Genomic DNA, 20,098 nt, shown 5'->3' with positions numbered 1-20,098 from the left:
GAAAATTTCCTTTATTGAGGTATATTTTCAACTGTGTGCTACTGTTTCTTTCGCACTGTAAACAAACAAGATTTTAACAAAGATGGAACAGAAACTAAATTTAGTATGTTGCTCCCTATTTGTGTCATTTATTGCAAACCTCACTTCAGTTTATTATACTCGCACGGCTCATCGTATTTCACTGAAGGTTCCTAAAACGAACATTAATAAGTGGCTGCAGCCATAGACTGGAACAAACTGCAAGAAACTCTGAGGCTGGATACATTTATTTCTAAGACAACTTTTAAAAAACAAATTACAAATATCTTAAGAGATACATGCAGCTGTATGACAAATTGATTCTTCTTTTATACTGTTGCTGGGTGATTCGACTATGTGTTATTGTATTGTGATCATCGTTGTTTGTTTTCAATGTCTTATGTAAATTTGTTTGTATGATTGTTCCTCAAGAGGCTTTGCCTTTTGTCAGGCCGCCATTGTAAATAAGAAGCAGTTCTTAATGACTTGACTGGTTAAATAAAGTTAAAATAAATAAAAAGATCATCTTGTTTCTGTGTTGTTTACAAACGAGACTGTATTGAGAGCGTTACGTGTTTATTCGTGAGCATTTTCGTAGTATTTTCATACAAATTCGAGCTGGAAATAAACCAGGTCTATTTACCAATTAAAAACAATGCCTATTTCAGAATAAAGTTGGGACATTTCAGAAAAAGAAGATTAAAGCAAGAAACTGCAACTTGTTAATTCTCTTGATCCTTTATTTAACTGAAAAAATGAAAATGAATTTTGATGTTTCGCCTGACCAAGTTGACTGTATTTGTAAATAAAAAATGAGAGTGAAACAAACAGTGAAAAGGTTTAATGAACATCCATTAACTTGTCACTTTTACACACTTGTTCACTTTAAATAGCTCCTTTTAAATTATATTGTTAATTTTTCTCATTTTTCTACACTTTACATTTAAAAACATTTTTATATTTTTTGTATAATATATAGTTTGACTATTTTGTAGTTTTTGTAATTACTGTGGCTGAGCAGTCACAAAAACATTTTACTGCCAGTTGTACTGTGTATGACTATGTATGTGACTAATAAACCTTGATTTGATTTGATCCAAGATACACACTTTTCTTAAACACTACACAAGTGGTGGTAACAGGCGAGAATAAGGGGGTATAAGCTCAGACCTTGCTAGCAAAGGGGAGTCGTTGTGTGATCACACGTGTTTACTTTTTACCGTACTAATAATGATTTCAATCATTTATTCACACTAGTTTTTCAGACTGGAAAAATATAATTGTGAACGTAAAAGGCAAAACGTGTGGAGATGCCGGGGATTGAACCCGGGACCTCATACATGCGAAGCATGCGCTCTACCACTGAGCTACATCCCCACGTGACAAGAAGCAACTAACTTAATGCTGTTTTAAAACCGTAGTCAGACGAAGGGTAAAGCGTACCCAGATAGATAAAAACATAAATATTATGTAGCACAAAGTAGAAGGGCAGCTTTTGTTGTTTATGTTGGCACCAGGATACAGAACTTCATCTTTCTGGAACATCAGAACTCAGAACATCTACCCACGTGCCTGCCTTGTCACCGTCACCACAAGAGCTTTACGTAAGGCACATTTAATACACATACACGTGTCCTCCACCAGGGGGTGCTGCAAATTCACACTTGGTTTCCTTCCTTAAATATATTAGTATACTGACTGAAGAGCTCCATTTGTATCTAATATTTCGTACGGTATTTGTAACCTTCAATAAAAACGTTTAATATTTGTAACATAATGAGAATCTTACGGTTTGACGGAGATATATTTCGACGCTTACGTTTATCCATGATAAAACACCGCAAAACAAGCGCTAAATATTAGACTACTAATAAATAAATAATAAAACGCCAGATACACAATGATAAGTCCAACAGTTTAATTATTGTGATAAACTATTAAAGCTTATTATTAGTTTATTATATTATATATTATTTTAAATTGCCCTCAAGTTGATAAACAACAGTGTAACACCAATTGCGCATGCTGCGATGGCCGAGTGGTTAAGGCGTTGGACTTGAAATCCAATGGGGTCTCCCCGCGCAGGTTCGAACCCTGCTCGCAGCGAGAAACCTTTCGATTTTTTCCTTGACATGCTTTTGAAATTCGATCACTGCGGTTATTTAAACAGAGGCGATGAGTACCAGTAAATAAGCCATGTTACAGTTTATAATTTATGTTTTATTTCTCATATATTTGAGTTGTTATCTTACTTCACCAACTAATTAATTTAACAGCTTGTGTTTTTAACAGTTACAATCAGAAAACCTTAAAAGATATTACGGTGATTTACTGAGACTTATGCCTACTCCACACTACACAGTTTTGCCCTGATTTTCGCTCGCCGACAGATGTGCCTGCTCAGAGACAAATCGGCTTTTATTCGGGACTCGAAAATCGACTCTCGATCGCTGTGTCTGAACTGTCGAACGACTTAATGCGAGCGGCTTGCTCAAGAAAAAATACAGCATGTAAAATATCTGGACCAGTCGGTAACTCAGAATCATGTAGTGTGAAACAGAGCGGTAGAGAGAACAGAGTGGCGACACTCCCATAGGGAACCGTTGTAACGGGGGCGGGAAATTTTTTCTGCGCAGCTTCCGGGTTGTGGAGCTCTGTATAGTTCCAAACATCCCATAGAGCCCCATTCATTTCCACTACTTATCAAGCATTTTTAGCTGTATGTTGCTTTGTTTTAAAAAAATAATGAATTTGATGTCATTAATATACTTAATACTGTTATTGTTTAGCATTTGCTCAGCACTAAATGTTACATGTTTATCTTAATTAATAGGTATAACTGAATTTAGCTTAGTCAGTTAAGCTAAATTAATGACACACGAGTCTTTTCACCTAAAATGAGTTGATTAATCAAGAGTCTTGTTACAGAAATGATCATAAAACATTAGAACCACAATAAATCATTATATTTTTACTTTCATACTTAAGTACATTTGAAGGTAAATTTAGTTTAGTACTTTAGTGGAGGTAAAGAGTATTTTTACTTTTACTAATACTTTTACTGGAGTAATATGTTACCTTGGATATCTCTACTTTAACTCAACTGCATGGTTTGTGTATCTTGTCCACCACTTACATTAGACAAAATGAACTAGTGCATATTCATAATGAATTCATTAATGTATTACATGTAGGAATAAATTATCAATTACTCATGAAATAAGAGATGAATGAATGCTATTTCATGTACCTGCACTATAATGTTAAAGGTACGGTAGTGTGTTTATCAATCTGTTCATTCAGTGCAGGTAAACCTTATGAATCCAGCACATGACTTAGTGTTTAGCCAAAATTATTATTATTATGAATCCTCAGGAAAGTGAAGGGAGATTAGTTTATGTAAAAGACAAAACATAAAAAAAACTTTAATCTCTGTACTGTATATTGTCTCTACTACTTAATGATATGGCATTATGTAATGTATGCTAATATAATGTACTGTGTGTTAACAAGAACGACCTATTAACAAGTCATTATAAACATCAATCTTCCACTTTATATACCAAATTGACATTAAAGCAGATGCAGTAAATGTAAACGCAGTTGAAAATACCCAGAAATTGTACAAATGTTTATTATTTGCCGTTTAATATTTCATTTACTGCTGCCTGTCCCATATGAGAACATGACAGCGCCGGGTTTGTTTGGAACTATTGGAGGGTTACATGAACCACGTGACCGCGTAGCGGCGAGATCAAGGAGTGTCGCAACTCTCTCTATCTACGACTCTGGTGTGAAAGCTGTTGCGATCACGTTGTGATTGGCAGTGAGTGCAGTGTCTACAGCCAATGAGAACGCCAGATACGGAATGATGGGAAAACTCGGGGTAGGAACTGTAAATGTGTGGGACAACCGTTTCTATCATAATACATTGCCATACACACAAACTATGCAGCATTTGTGACCTTATCGTCCATGCTACATCATAATACCTAGGTTGCATTGCAAAAATATTCATTTACCTCCAACTCCTCCAAAATCCCTGCTGGCCGGGTAGCCAAATCCACTCCTTTACCCAGAAACTTTTCTATTTACTCATACTAGGAGATATTGTATTCTGGTTTGATTATACAGATACAACATTCAAAACACTCAACTTATCACAGTTAGCTAGTGAAAGGGCTAATTCTGATGCACTTTACCCAGCATAGTACCCTACATAAGCACAACTGACACAACACTGTATAGGTTATAACCGATAAATCGAGTTTTGGGTGACAAATGATCAACTAGCCAGGTTCTCAAGTCTAACAAAATTTATTTAGAAAAGGGTTTGGTTCTCCTCAGGCCTCACCAGCTGGTATCTGTACTTCTGCTTTCAGAGAATAATCAATGCAAGTCAGAGAGATACAGACCCCGAGCGCAGGGTTCAACGTGCTTTTATAATTTTGCCCACACCTTCTGAGTTCTTTATTCTCATGGTCTGTTCAAACCAGTCCTAATTAATTCTTTCAGATGTTGCTTTCTCAGCGCCATTGACCTTGTCCGAGGCACTGAACCGGCCTTATCGGTATAAGGTATTTAGGGAGTTCTTCTATGGAGCTGTGTGCTACCAATTATCTGTTCACTCCCTACCTGTAGCTATTCACACCGACCTTGCACCAACTTAATTGGAACTCACTGTTTTACTTTGCTACATCTTTCACTTTGCTAATTGGTGGGGTGTCCAATTTTAATTATTCTAACAATCCCCCTTAGAATGCAAAACATTGCATTCTTCTCCCAAAGCAGAAGTCAGATCTCAAACTTACATAATTAAAAGCATGCGTGGACCCTCAGATACCCGATAGAGCAGAGTTTAACGTCCTTTAGCGACGGGAAACACCTATACAGTATGTGATAATCATATGTAATCAAACTAAAATACTCTAAATCCCTATTATGTCATTATGATGTCATCAAATTGATTATACATAACCACACAAAATAAAACGAAATACAAAGGTGTTCCATGTTTTTGATGATGATATCTTTTTATTAACAGGGAGCCTGGTTCAGTATGAGAAACGACAGCCTCATTCAGCAATGACCTTCCCCTTAGATCACTCCTTACTGTGTGCCTTCCCCAAGGGCACAGTCTCCCTGACGGCAAGGTGAGACAAAGCAGGCGTTCTGGCAATCTTTCCAGAAACTGCTTTAAGCTATCGCATTCCCCAGAACAACCTTCCTCCCTGAACCATCATCAAGCATACAGAACCTATTGTATACGGAGATGTATTTGTAACCTGTGCTAAAAGCAAGTTTACCTATGTGTGTGTTGTATTTACCCATTACTTTATTCATTTGCTATCAAGTGTTCCTCTAAATATTTGTGTATTGTTGTAATGCAAGCTAAATAGAAAAGACATAGTAAATTCAAAAGACAATCTTCTATTCTTGCTTCGTATCTTCTGGATGTCATCCAACTTCAAGGTGTTCCTGTGAATAAATCACACACTTCCCAAAGCAAAGAAATCAACATATTCATCCTTATTTTGATCACCCAGGTCATCATGAGCGTCAGGGTTAAGCCCTGTCGACATGAGCAGTACTGTCTCATCTGTTGTAACAGGAGAGGCCCCCTTTTGGATCACAGTGCTGATAAATTTTACTATCAGAGCTCTGATGCAAGGCACACAACAACATCCGCACACTACCACCATGGCCAAACTTACACACACAGCCATGGCCAATTGCATGATCAGACCTTTCCAAGACCCAAACACTCTTTCTAGCCATTTAGCAAAGGGATTGTCTACACCTGAATTTTCTTTCCATTCTCTGGACAAGGCTTTCAAACCTTCAAGGGCTCTAGAGACAGTACCGTCTGGGGCTGTATTGTTGGGGATGAAAGTACAACAGGTTGCTCCAACCATGTGACAGACATCTCCTTTATCTGCCAATAACATATCTAGGGCCATTCTATTCTGGATAGTCATTAGTGAGGTTTTATCCAATTGGTCCCTAAGTCCCTCTACTGCCTGAACAGTAAAGTTCACAAATCGTTGCTGGTTGTAATAGAGATAGTTAATCCAATCCACATTTTTATTAATAGTTGACCACCAGAACAAGATACTTTCAAAACCAGCTGCGACTTGATCTCTGGCTTTGAACTCATCAGGAACTCCTCTGGGAACGCCGATCCCATCTATCCATACAGTTTTATCAAATGATCCTCCAGGTTTTACTTCTCTGGTCTGTCTGTGACTTCTCATAACACCAGCTGGATCCTCCACTCCGTCATGTCTGAAGATCCTGAAAGGCATTATTAAAGAAACGAGCACATTCTCCTGTCCACACACCGGACAGTCTCCTTCTTACTTTCAAATCACCGCATAGCCACAGCAAATCAGCTCTGTTTGTCGTTTGATCGTAAAAGGTAGGATTTTTGAGACTGATGTTTTCAGTATTGCTGCACCACCCTTTGGGGAATTGTTGGTTAGAAATGGGAAACCCTTTTTCCAATTCTTGGCAGACTGTGGTGTTTTCTATAGCCATGGGTGTACTAAATAACGTTGCCGAACATGTTAAGTTTTCTCCTGACATGGGATGTGTAGCTAATTTGGGATTAGCTGCAGCACAGACAAAACAATTGTTAACCCCCAAACCCTCTGATGTGTATCTTACCCATTCCAGCCACATGTTTTTGTCGGTAAATCCTGTTTCAACGGCCAGCTGGTCTCTCCATGTCATGTTCTGGGTCTGAAGTATCATTTACATTTACATTTTTAGCATTTAGCAGACGCTCTTATCCAGAGCGACTTACAGAAGTGCTTCTATAGTGAACATTTCATTTCTCAAGTTTAGGAAAACAACAGTCAAAGAACACAAATCTGCTAAAACCTGTTAGAACCAAAGTGCTGCTTTTTTTTTTTTTTTTTTTTTTTTTTTTTTTTTTTTTTTTAAATGGAAAAGAATGGAACAAAATGTTAGTAAATAAGTACAAGGCAGTATCATCACTGCCTGTCCTCCATCAGAAACAATCGGGGCTGGTTTCCCTAAATTGTCAGTTTTGCTTGTAGTCCTAGGTTTCAGACATAGTCTCCCTAATGGATCACTACCTGATATGTCCGCACCCACCGTGATACAACATAGATCTGTGTTTTTCCACCCATAATCAGCTAATACTGGAACAGACAACAAGGCTTGGTCCCCCCTTAGTGTCATGTTAAAGTATGGAAACACTCTACTCTTACCCTTTCTCCACATGCAGACGGCTTTTGACAGTAGATAACTAGGCTGATATTGATATTTATAGCGCGGGTTAGTATGAGTGAATACAGAGTTCCAAGAGTCACAATATATTTCTGACGTGCCCCACCTGAGCGCATACCTAGGAGTCCAACTATCACATCCATACACATCATGTCCTCTCCAGTCCAGATTTTTCCTGTTTTTTCCCATAATTGTACGTATGTCAAACAGGATCGTGGTTGACTCATTGTAATTTATCTCTACTGTTACACCAGGCTGAAATGGTGCTGCAACTTCCCTTTTTTGTCTTTTTAGCCCTGTCTGTGTGTCATTTGCATTAGTAAAATTCTGAATACTGTCTTTCCCTTCCTTATCCTCTCCTCTAATAACCTCTAACCACCCATCATCAAACTGTTTCTTTCTTATTTCTTCCCCCTTTCCACAGAGAATCAATACAAAACCCACAAATGTTATGGATAGCACCATCATTGCAGTCGTGGTAATACACCAAGTTCTACAGCCCAACCTTCTCATGGCTTGACCAACCGGATCTGTAGGTTGGTTAAACGGCATCTTACTGAAAGTACCTAAACTAACTTTAATGGAAAACTGTAACTTGGGTCCTTGTTTGGTTCAAATAAGATTTGAGAATTGGTTTCACTACTTTCCACTCCAACTGATCCAGTCCACACCCTAATTTTGGAATCCCCAGAGTGGGCACATTAAGTGCCAGCAGCAGCTCCGCCAAATTTGCTACTGCTGAGATAAAATCCCTAAGCTTAGGCTTGTCAGTAGACCACCTCTTGGTTACCAGATTAAACACAGTCACCCCCTTTCCTGTGTGCACTGCACACTTACCAACCTGAACCGGATTCAGACCTTCCACTCCTAGTTGGCTTCTTATCTGCTTTGCCACTCCAGCTCCAAGAGTCAGGTCTGCACCTACACAATGAGCAATATACTCACCTCCTTCTGTAACCACGTCTCCCCCTATTTCTTGCCACCAATCAGAGGTTTGCTCTGGAAGGGGAGGCACTTCCCACCACACCGGCAAGTTCTTCAGCTGTGTTTGGACCTCTTCAGTTGGAACACAGTGGGTGATGTGGTGCCAGTGTTTGTGATTCCTTGTACCTTTACTGCGTGTGACGTCACTTCCTCCACTCTCCATGGACCTGTCCACCTTGGCTCATTCCACTTCCTCTTGTGGACCTTGGTTCTTACCCACTCTCCGACCACTGGTGCCGGAGTCCTGGTGTCCTTTCCTCCTTGTTCTTTAGTCACCTGTTGGTCAATCCTAGAAATAAGCTTCGTTAAACCCATCCAGTTCTTCCTCCATTAAATCTAACGTTTTGCCAATTGTCCTGTCCCTAAATGGACCAGGCATGGGTCTCCCAGTCAAAATTTGGTGAGGAGACAAATGGGTGTCCCCCTTTGGTGAGGATCTCATTGACATAAGCACCAATGGAAGTGCTTCCACCCAGGACAGTTTTGAGTTATGGCATGCTTTTGCCAATTTGACCTTTAGAGTATGGTTGGCCCTTTCCACCAACCCTTGAGATTGCGGGTGGTAAACAGAGCCAAATTTGTGCGTGATTCCCAGGGCCAATTCAACTTCAGCCAATGTTTTGTTATTCAAATGTGTCCCATTGTCAGACCTGATTACTCTGGGCACACCAAACCTGGGAATCAGTTCATTTTTTAGCCATTTAACCACTGTTTTGGCATCTTCCTTTTTGGCAGGAATGGCCTCCACCCACCTGGAAAATCGATCCACCATCACCAAGATGTACCTGTACCCATTCACGCATTGGTCAGGACCCATATCAGTGTAATCAATACAAATCTCTTTGAACGGCCCTTCAGGTGTTGGGAATTTCCCTATGTCAATCTTGTAACCTGGCTTTGGATTGAAAGACTGGCACACACTGCACTCACTCACATGTTGTTTGATCATGTCCCTAAGGTAAGGGTGCCACCATTTAGACCCAATTAAGTCAGTCATTACTGGTATGCCTATGTGTGTGGGTCCATGTGCTTCTCTTATTAGCAGTCCTAGAAGTGCCGAAGTGGCTACTGGTTTCCCTTCTGGATTTCTCCAAATCCCTCCTCTCTCTATCCATACTGATTTTTCATAGGGACTAGCTTTCCCTTGAATCTCTTTCAAGCTTTCCTCTGTTAGTTCTGGCTCTTGTTCTGTCCCTAGCACAACACATTGAGTTAGTTTGTACCCTCCTACTGTCTTGGCTGCCTGATCTGCTGCATCATTTCCCTCTGCTATCAGATCACCTTCCTTAGAGTGGCCTTTGCACTTTATGATGGCTACTTGTGCTGGGAGCTTCAAGCTTTTCATCAAGTTGTGAATTTGTGTGCTGTGTTTGATAGGGGTGCCTTGCGCTGTCACCAAACCTCTCTTCAGCCATTGTGGTCCATCAACATGGACAGCTGAGTGGGCATATGCAGAGTCAGTGTAGATGTTAACTGTTTATCCTACAGCAAAGTCCAAAGCCTTGGTCAATGCTGTTATTTCTGCTAATTGAGCTGAAGCTGGTTGTGGGACTATTCCTGAGTCCACCACAACGAACTTATCTGGTGTGTGCATGACTACTGCAAAAGAAGCAATCAGTCCTTTCTCTGCTTTATAACAACACCCATCACAAGAAAGTGTTAAGTCAGGCTGTTCTAGAGGCTCGTCTCTGAGGTCTTCCCTACTTTTCAGAAGTTTCTGGGTAATTGCCTCACAGCAATGAGGTTCTGAGTGTTGGTCCTGTGTCAGTCCTTCAGTCATGTTCACAATTCCTCCTGAAGTGTAAGTGATGTGTGGCTGAGTCAAAATGCTGTCAATCCTGTCTTTTCTCGTTCTAGATAGGGTGAAGGCCGCTGACGTCAAAAAAGCGACTACTCCATGTGTCGTGTTGATCGTCAGGGGGTGACACATCACCAAGTGAGCAGTTTTTGTAATGGCAGTTGCCAATGCTGCCAAGTACCTTGTACATCCTGGTTGTCCACAGACTACTGGGTCCAATTTTGAGCTGTGATACAAAAGTACTGCTCTCTCACTCCCCCTTTTCTGAAATAGAACTGCATTCACAATGCACTCTCTTTCAGAAACATCCAAGTGAAATGGTTTTGAGTAGTCTGGCGTCTGAAGCTCACTAGCCAGTGACAATTGTTGTTTTAAGGCAATGAAGGCAGCATGTAAGTCAGGTGTCCAGGTGATTTTTGCAGACAAATTTTTCTGGCCTAGTCTGGTAACTTCAGCTCTCAATGGGTCAACAATACCAGAATGGTTAGGAATGTAATTCCTTGAGTAGCCCGTGAGACCAAGAAAGGACAGAAGGTGACTGACTGTGGTTGGCTGAGGGTGATGTAAAATGGTGTTTCTAGTGTCTGCGGTCATGGAATGTCCTTTGACTGAAACCACTCGTCCCAAGAAGGTAACAACAGGTCTGTAAACCTGAAGTTTGGTCTTGTTCGCCTTATAACCTAAATTGGCTAAATAAGTCAAGGTGGAAACTGTGTCACGCAAGCAGACAGTGTCTGAAGTGCAAGCAATCAAAAGGTCATCCACATACTGGATCAAGACTGTGTCCTTGTGTAAGATCTTTGAGTCAATCAGAACAGAAAGGTCAGTATGCAAACACTGATTAAAGATACCAGGACTGTCTTTGTAACCCTGGGGAAGTCTGGTGTAAGTGTACTTTTGATGCAAGTAAGTGAAAGCAAAAATTGGCTTGACGTCATCAGGAATAGGAATGCTGAAAAAAGCATTAGCCAAGTCAATGACTGTGAAGACACAATGGGCAGGTGTCAGGTTTTGTAAGGATCTGTAAGGATCAGGAACAGGAAAGTTTTCGGTGACTGTGACGTGATTAATCAGTCTGAGGTCATGCACCATTCTGTACTCCTGTCGTCCTGGTTTCTTAACAGGCAAAATGGGCGTGTTCCAATCGGAGGTTGTGGGCTCAAGGACCCCTACATTCAATAAGTCCTGAATGGTGCTGTGAATGCCAGCCTGTGCTTCAGGTTTCAGAGGATATTGTGGTTTGTCAACCACCTGCACGTTAGATTTTTGTTTGATTGGGGCCAGATGGTGTGACACACATCCAACCTCCACCTTACTGACTGTCCATAGCTGAGCTGGAACCTCAGCTAAATGTGCTTCTGTGTCACAGTGGTCTGACAGTTCTCTGCCATGAAATCTAGTTAGCTGTTGGTGTTCAAAAGTAGCCAGGTCAGAGCAGTCACAAGGAATTTTCCAAAAGCGGCCACAGAGCGAGACTAACAAACCAGGGACTTCAGTGTCCTGGTAGTCCTGTGACATGGCTAGACGCATCATAGGCCCCAGTGCTCTGGCCTCCTTTCCAGCAGCCAGTAGCAGTGAGACATGTGGTGCGCAGGAGTCAGGATCAAAATGCCAAAGCAAAGACTGGTCTGAGGACAGCTGCACATGGGCAGCGACACCTTCAGGTCCCAAGATCAGATAGTCAGTGTGCACAGAGGTTTGTTGGCCCTCAGCAAGACTGTACCAGCCATGTTCATACTGCAAAGCAAATCCCTCCCTAACAAATTAACAGGACAATTTGGGGAATGTAAAAAAGAATGATACACAGTCTCAGTTCCCATCCTTACCTGCAAAGGGGTCGTAAATGGTTGCACCATGGGCACACCCGAGAATCCAGTAGTGCTGGCAGTCCTGCCAGACAACTGACTTCCCCAACTTGGATTGGTTAACACAGAAGTTGTGGCTCCCGTGTGAACCAGGAAGTCAACTCGCTCTCCTGCAACTAATAAAGTCAACATTGGTTCATTGGTGCAACCAGGAGAGGAACTGAAAACTGGGCAGCATCGTTGGTTACTGGGGTAATTCTGATTCATGGGCCGATACCCTGCTGGTAGTCTAGCCTGAGCGGGGACTGCTGGTAAGGCGTTGGCGGCTGGGGGTGCATAGTATGATGCCTGTGGCGCAGGAACAGGTGCCAATTGAGTGTGCTGTGATTGGGCTGGGTGTGGACAATTTCTCCACCAATGTTCTAGGGCCCCACAATTAAAGCAACCCCTTTTGGTGTGTTTATAGTCCCAAGAGGTTCTGAAATTTCTTCCAGACCCTTTTGGACTTCCCCTACCAAAACCTCTGCCCCTGTTAGGGTAGTTTTGCACATTTTGGTAATATGTAGGCGGGGCAGGCACCTCCTGAGCAGGTACCATTATTGGGGCTGATGGCATGGGCTGTGGCAACACAGGTGCATTTTGTACTGGCACCATACTGGGTGTGGCCACTGCCTGTAGGGACTGAGTGTCCACCACCTCCACCAATTGCTTTTTCACCTTACTGGCCTCCAATTTGTCCTTATGTATTTTAGCAAGTGTCACTTTATCCTGGTTTTCTGCTTCAGCTAACTTTTTATCATGTTTGGCCATGTAGTGGGTGACATGAGAAGTCCACGGGCCCTCATCCATTTGATTAAGTCCCACTACATCATCTAATTTATTCTGCACTGATAACGGTAATGAGGCAATTACAGCTTGTCTGAAAAGTGTTTCAGTGGCTAAGTTAACATCTGGCCTACCACCTGTGTTCTTCTTCCACAGGTCCTTCATACGTTGGATGAATTCAACTGGCTCCTCCCCTGGATTCCTGGTGACACCTGTAAGGGCTTGAAAGTTCACAGCAGTAGGGTGTTGGGTCCTCAACCTTGTCCACACTGCATTTCTAAAAGGATTTAATGCTCTCATGTCCCCCACGGCCAAAACTTCACCTGCAGTCAACGATTCTAAAGTGCTAATCCAATTACTGGCACCTCTAGCTAGTGGAGGCAACGAATCCAGTGCCTGTAAGTCTCTATTAGACCATGGCTCATATTCCCGTGTCCCTAGTCTAGTTCTTAAGGGAAAAACTCTGTGTAACCCAGTGTCCTCTGTGTGTTCCAAAAAATCACCTTCATGTGGTTGTTCCTTAAGCTTATAGGTCTGTGATCTAGTGATTATTGTCCCTGTGTGTGTGTTGGGAGATGCTTGGGGTGACACTGACAGAGAAGCTAGTTCGCGCTCAATCTGCTTGATGTCATGCTTATGCTTTGCTATTGACTCCTGTAACACCTTCTTTTCCCTATTCATCTGAGCTTCCTCATCGTACCTTTGACAGTCTAAGTCATAACCTGTTATGACAATAGAGTCTCTTTCTGTCCCTTCATTACCTGCAGGGTGTCTGCTTTTCTCCAGAGGCCCTATCTCAATCCAGGGGGTACCACAACAATCATTACCCTTACAAGTATGGGTTGGGCTCCTTTCTGGGCTTTTGCTCTGACACCCACATCTTTTAACTTTGCTGGAACCACTAGCTCTAGGTTTAATTACCTGCTCACTGTCTTTTCCAGCTTCCCTATTTTCAAAGACATATTTCACCAACTCCTCCTCTGCCTGTCGCACCCTCTCCCGATTCTCAACGCGCAGTCCCTCCATTTCCTCCTTTAACTGTCTCACTGCTGAAATAAGGTCTTTATTCACTTCCTCCTGTAAAGGGCAAGTACCCTCAAGCCAACCTTGCGTTATTTTCAAAGCCACATTTGCCTTATGGGAAACACTTTTCTCATCTGCTGCAGTAAGTACTTGTGTATTGTCAACCATAGTCGGCATCTGTAATGTAGTCAAGTCAGGGTAAACCGGAGCAGTCGGCGCTGCTCTGTGAATCTGTGTCTGTGTGTCAGAGGAAGTGGTGACTTCCTGTGTCTGTGTTGGACGGGGAGAGTAGGGTGGGGGGAATGACGTAGCCACGGTCTGCTCAGCAGTGGGCTGAGTAGTCAGATGCTTAACCCCTCCCTTCTCGTCACATAATGACGTAGTCAGGGTGTGCTCTGTGGTGGGCTGTCCAGTGAGTGCAGCAGTGGGCAGCACCCCTTTCTCCACCCCTCCCTTCTCCTCACACACACCGTTCATGTATTGTAACACACGCTTTGTAAAAGCAAGTTTATCTTCCAATTTACCAACTTCCTTTTTCGCCAAGAGTTTTTTGACGGCTGTAACTTGTCCAACTCGCTGTTGGGCGTCGGCCAGATTTTTCTTTGCTACGATGACAATTTTTTGACGCTCTAATTTGTCAGGTACTGGTTCAAAATCACTTGGGTACAGGCCCACCTTGGTGTGTTTCACACACCTCTCTGCCAAACACTGCTCCACGTCCTTTCTATCTTTTGAGGTAGTTGTGTCTAAAATCCTTAACATAACCAGCTTCTTCAATTCGCCGGCAGTAGCAGCAGTCATGTTACATACAAATACAACTACCCTATTGACACGTTTAAGCAAGCAGAACAAATATACCCAGCAAGAGTTAGTAGACTCAGGACAAAACAATAAAACACACACAGTTAGTAAGGGAAATAATTCACCAGAATCTCACTGAAAATTAATTTGGAATTGACTCAAAACTACGTGGTAAGGAGTTCCACAATTGCACGGTAATAGCTCTCTTTAGCACACTGTAAACCTGAACAAGTTCAACTGACTCAAAATTTTTGAGGAAACTGATTACCTCAAAAAATTTAAGTCGACAACTCTATTGTTTAAAGTAAACAAAACTTCAATTTATCACGTACTGTACTTCATAAAATTGATTACACTCTACTTAATATTTAATGTTTTCCTAACTATATCAATTTAATTTAATCTGATTTAAAAAAACTGTATACAGTGTACTTAAAATTTTAATGTTTTCCAAACTATATTTATTAAATTTAATACTACTCAGAACTTTTAAGTTTAATATACTTAAATATTATTATTAGGTATACAAGTAAAAGAAATGTGTCAGATGAAGTCTTAGTTAACTTAAATATTTCAACCAGAAAGTACTCAAATAAGTCTATTACCCTACTAAAAATATTTTAGGAAACTCATTACCTCAAAGTAATTACATAAACATAACTCAAATACATACAATCACAACAATTAAAATAAACAACAAAACAAAATCTGCTAAAATGAACATTTTATTTTAACTATAACCTGCCCATAACACCCTGACAGGATAGAAGGTAGTACAACTGCACAATTAATGTGCCAATTACAACAGTATGTATACATGTTTTAATAAACTTTCACTAAAGTACAGTAAAACATCAATAGAAAACATACATTTTACTGTTTTTTAAACAGAAATGTGCAAAAATTTGAAAAAGTGCAAACAAGTACACAAAAAGTGCATTTTTGTACCACTTTATCAATAATAAAAAACTTCATAAACAGCATAGTATTTACTGTAGACTATACACTGATCAGTAACATTAAATGCATAACATTAAAACCACCTCCTTGTTTCTACACTCACTGTCCATGTTATCAGCTCCACTTACCATATAGAAGCACTTTGTAGTTCTACAATTACTGACTGTAGTACATCTATTTCTCTACATACTTTTAGCCTACTTTCACTCTTTTCTTTCATGGTCAGGATCCCCACAGAGCAGGTATTATTTATGTGCTGGATCATTCTCAGCACTGCAGTGACACTGACATGGTGGTGGTGTGTTAGTGTGTGTTGTGCTGGTATGAGTGGATCAGACACAGCAGAGTTTTTAAATACCGTGTCTATTCACTGTCCACTCTATTAGACACTCCTACCTAGTTGGTCCACCTTGTAGATGTAAAGTCAGAGATTATTGCTCATCTATTGCTGCTGTTTGAGTCGGTCATTTTCTAGACATTCATCAGTGGTCACAAGACGCTGCCCACAGGGTGCTGATGGCTGGTTATTTTTGATTAATGGGCAATTCTCAGCCCAGTGCTGTGTCTGATCTACTCATACCAGCACAACACACACTAACACACCACCACCATGTCAGTGTCACTGCAGTGCTGAGAATGATCCACCACATAAATAATTCCTACTCTGTGGGGATCCTGACCATTGAAGAACAGCATAAAAGGGGACTAAAAAAGCATGCAGAGAAACATATGGACTACAGTCAGTAATTGTAGAACTACAAAGTGCTTCTATATGGTAAGTGGAGCTGAAAAATGGACAGTGAGTGTAGAAAGAAAGAGGTGAATTTAATGTTATGGCTGATCAGTGTATGGAATGTACAATGTATTTAAACAATACAGTAAAGAAAAACTGCAAATCACAAAAACAGGTTTAAGTAACCGCAGAACATACAGATAAGAAAAAAGAACCACACACACACACACACACACACAGAGAGACAAACACACACGGCAATTTCAGTATCTCCAATTAACCTGACTGGGAGTTCAGTTTAGTATTGTTACATTAACCAATTTCTAAAATCATAATTTGTGTTAAGATCTGTTCAGATCATTTTAGTTAAGATAGTTAAACTGTCTACTGTCAGGCCACAACACCAGAGGTGAACACTGCAAATTAAGTGAATCACTGAAACAGAGATTGAAATTTGACAGTTAAAAAGAATAAACATTTTCTATTATCAAAATCTGGATCATGGCACAGTACTCACCCACCATCATAAAACATTAATACTTTTTGCAATAAATGCAAAAACCAAACAATAGCTAAGAACATTTCACAAGGAAAAAAATGGAGGGTGAGAAATTCGAGAGAAAAAAAAAAAATAATAATAAAAATGCAACCAGTCCCATCCAAAGGCAGCATATTTCTTGCCCTTTATACCTTCACCAGCAGCTCATTTTTTAGATTCAGTAACCTAGGAGCTAGTGGTTTTAAGTCATCTAAGCCCATGAGGACTTTCTGGATGAAGCTGAATGTGTGGGTCAGTTGTTTTGGATAGTCGAGATGTAGTGCATACATTAAACCAAACATCATGAGGAAAGCATCAGCCAAATAAGGAAGTTCATTCAGAACAATGTCACCTTCCAGCACAATTGCAATCCTAGCAGGACTGAACTGGACAAGAGAACTTGGGTCTTCGTTTACAACACTTAGTAAAGCTACTGCCAGGTCTGCAATGTCCGGTTCATCCTCTTGTTCTGTCTGAAAACATATGCCATATTTATTTATTTTAAATGTAACACAATGTTTAATAAGTATCTGCTTGCTTTATAACAGAACAGGTGTTATTAATTGTATGTTTATTGTTTTCTGTCTTGTTACATGACCATTTTATATTTTCATTTTAATGTTATAGCGGCAAGGTATAGGTTAAAACTGTTTTAGTAGCTTACTGCATTTGACAACTTACAATTCCAAGTCCTGAAAAACTGAGAGTCATCTTCACGTAGATACACAGGAAGGGCTCGAAGCGCAGCAGTACGTCGGTGGTTAATATCAATTTGCTTCTGTAAAGAGAAACATTATGAGTGACAGAAAGAAATAAGGCATGGGACAGGAAAAAACAAAATACAGGATGGAGCAGATAAGCAGAAAAATTAGAAGAAGGAACATTAGAAGAAGCTTTTTCCTATTTAGGGTTGAGGTGGGCGATTCACCGGGCAAAAGGAAACACCCTGACAGGTCACCAGTCCATCACAGGGGTAACACACACACACCTTGGACAACTTTGTTAACCTGACTGCATGTCTTTGGAATGTGGGAGAAAACCAGAGCATCCAGAGGAAACCCAAACTGGCAAAGGGAGAACATACTAACTGCACACAGAAAGGACCTGGCCCCACCTGAGAATCAAACTCAGGACAATCTTGCTGTGAGGCAACAACACAACCCACTACCCACTGTGCCACCCTCAAAGCAGTAATTATCAATGCAATATTTTTGTTAAAATAAGGTCATGTCGCATACCAAAACATCATAAGCACTGAAGATGTTTCTTAGAGCATCAGACGTCTTGCCAGTACGTGCAGCCTTCTGCCTAAAGATGGCCAATAGTCGTGGTGTGTGCTTGTCCAGCTCTGAATAAAACTTGCTCTGCAAATTGACACTTGTGATCCTGTGAAATTCTGCACAAACCTAAACATACAAGCATACAGTGATTTACAACTTATTTTTAATGTACTTTAACTTAGTTTTACAATGATGAATTACCACAACAACATTAAAAAATACACATACAAAGGGGTTCTCTCTGAAAAAGGTTGCTTGAACCCACACAAAGAACACGTATACACCACCTGTACTTGTTGTCTCCCTTGAATTGTCCCTACTTTTTCTGTCTCTTTGTGAAACCATGACACATGAATTTTAAGTGCATTAAATGATTGAAATGTGCAAATACATGTTTGATAGAGACATGGCAAAGGACTGACTTTTGAGAAATGGCTATGCTGCAAACGATAATGCCCAAGTAACTGTCCACAAGTATCAGAGGAGGCATCACATAACCTGCATTTCCACTCCATCAATACAGACAAGTATAAAGCAACTTGTAAAAATGATTGGGGAGGGGGAAAAAACAACTTAGAAATGGAGGTAGTGCTGTATTTCTAAAACACCTTTAGTTACTGAACATAGCATTCACAGCACTGTGTACAGTTGTTATTAGAGACAAGTAAAAGAACGGTTTTCACAAGAACAACTGTAATTCTTTCCAATGTATTGTCTCATTGGGAGAGTGTATTTACAAAAATCATATTAAATACTTATTGTAATGGTTCTGTGGCGTTTGTGGGACTTACCACTCTTCCCTGACGTCACAGGCCTTACAGAGCAGTACAGAGCTAGGCCTTTAATACTAGGCCAGCTCGTTAGGGTGGACGACCTGCAGCTGCGGCTCCCTTATTTAAGGGTACGCCGCCTGGCTGCAGGTGTCGCACCTTTTGTCTTGTTTGCTCCTTTTGTTTTGGGCACTGCGGTGTCCGTGGGGACTGCTGACGGCTCCCCCACGCTTCTTTTGTAGTTTTAGAGGTACCCCCGGTGGCATTAGGCCATCAGGGTGTGTAGACTGCAAGGTTGAGGTAATTAGCTTTTCTTTTACCTTCTTAGAAGTAGCGTGGTGCGATGTCGTGCAGTCCTCGTACTGTTTTTATTTTGCCCGTTAGCATTTAGCATTAGCGGGTGAAGCCAGCCCCGTGACACGGCGCTGGTCCCCTCACCGCTAATGTCTACCTAGCTGATCTAGCTGTGGTATTCGGCAGCCGGTGGGTGGCGTCTCGGTAAGACACTCGGTTGGTCTGCCAGCACCCCCGGTTCGAATCCGCACTAGGAGCTTGGGTAACTGTTTTGTTAACCGGTTTTCTTCACTCAGTTCTCATAACAGGGTGGCTCTAGCTGCGGCTGATGACGGAGCCCTCTGTTTCCCCCGAACTTCGCCAGTGGCGATTTCGGGGTTTTCGGTAGCTTAAAAATATTTATTCTGGGATTCAGCAACCGCTGGGTGGCGACACCGCTAACTGCGCGGCTGTCCTGCCAGCCTCCCCGGTTCGAATCCGCACCCTTTTGTGTGCTTTAACAGATTGGCTCTAGCTGCGGCTGATGAAGGAGCCGTCTGTTACCCCGAACTGCGCCTGAGGCGATTTCGGGGCTTTGTAGCTCAAAACATGTAGTCTGGGATTCTGCAACCGCTGGGTGGCGACACCGCCAAGCGCGTGGCCGTTCTGCCAGCTCACCCGGTTCGAATCTGCACCCTTTTCGTGTGCTTTAACAGATTGGCTCTAGCTGCGGCTGATAACGGAGCCGTCTGTTACCTCGAACTGCGCCTGAGGCGATTTCGAGGCTTTGTAGCCAAAAATAATTGTAGCGCCTTAAGCGCATGAAGTCATCTGCTTTCCCCCGCTGCAGCAGCGCGCTGGTTACGCGCCCGGCTCTCACCCGAGCGGCCGGGGTTCGCGCCCAGCGTCTTTTAGTTTTCTTCTTTTCTTTTTGTTGCTGCCTGCACTCCCCAGCTAAAGTCCATCGGGGTTCCTTATGTTTGTTTTTGAGTTTTGTCTTGTGTGTGATGTTCTGTGTTTTTCTGTTTATAAATAA

At 41.5% G+C, this 20,098-nt stretch overlaps 2 non-coding genes across 2 annotated transcripts; one reads left to right on the top strand and one right to left on the bottom strand.

Annotated features, from left to right (window-relative positions):
• Positions 1-1,323: 1,323 nt before the first annotated feature.
• trnaa-cgc (transfer RNA alanine (anticodon CGC)) lies at positions 1,324-1,395 on the bottom strand. Its single transcript has one exon. It is a non-coding gene; the product is annotated as a tRNA-Ala (tRNA).
• A 647-nt stretch (positions 1,396-2,042) lies between these two features.
• Positions 2,043-2,124, top strand: trnas-uga (transfer RNA serine (anticodon UGA)). Its single transcript has one exon. It is a non-coding gene; the product is annotated as a tRNA-Ser (tRNA).
• The last annotated feature ends 17,974 nt before the right edge of the window (positions 2,125-20,098 follow it).

The sequence above is a fragment of the Trichomycterus rosablanca genome, chromosome 16, assembly GCF_030014385.1.
Source record: "Trichomycterus rosablanca isolate fTriRos1 chromosome 16, fTriRos1.hap1, whole genome shotgun sequence".
Taxonomy (NCBI): Eukaryota; Metazoa; Chordata; class Actinopteri; order Siluriformes; family Trichomycteridae; genus Trichomycterus; species Trichomycterus rosablanca.
This window is presented reverse-complemented; position numbering and strand designations above follow the sequence as displayed.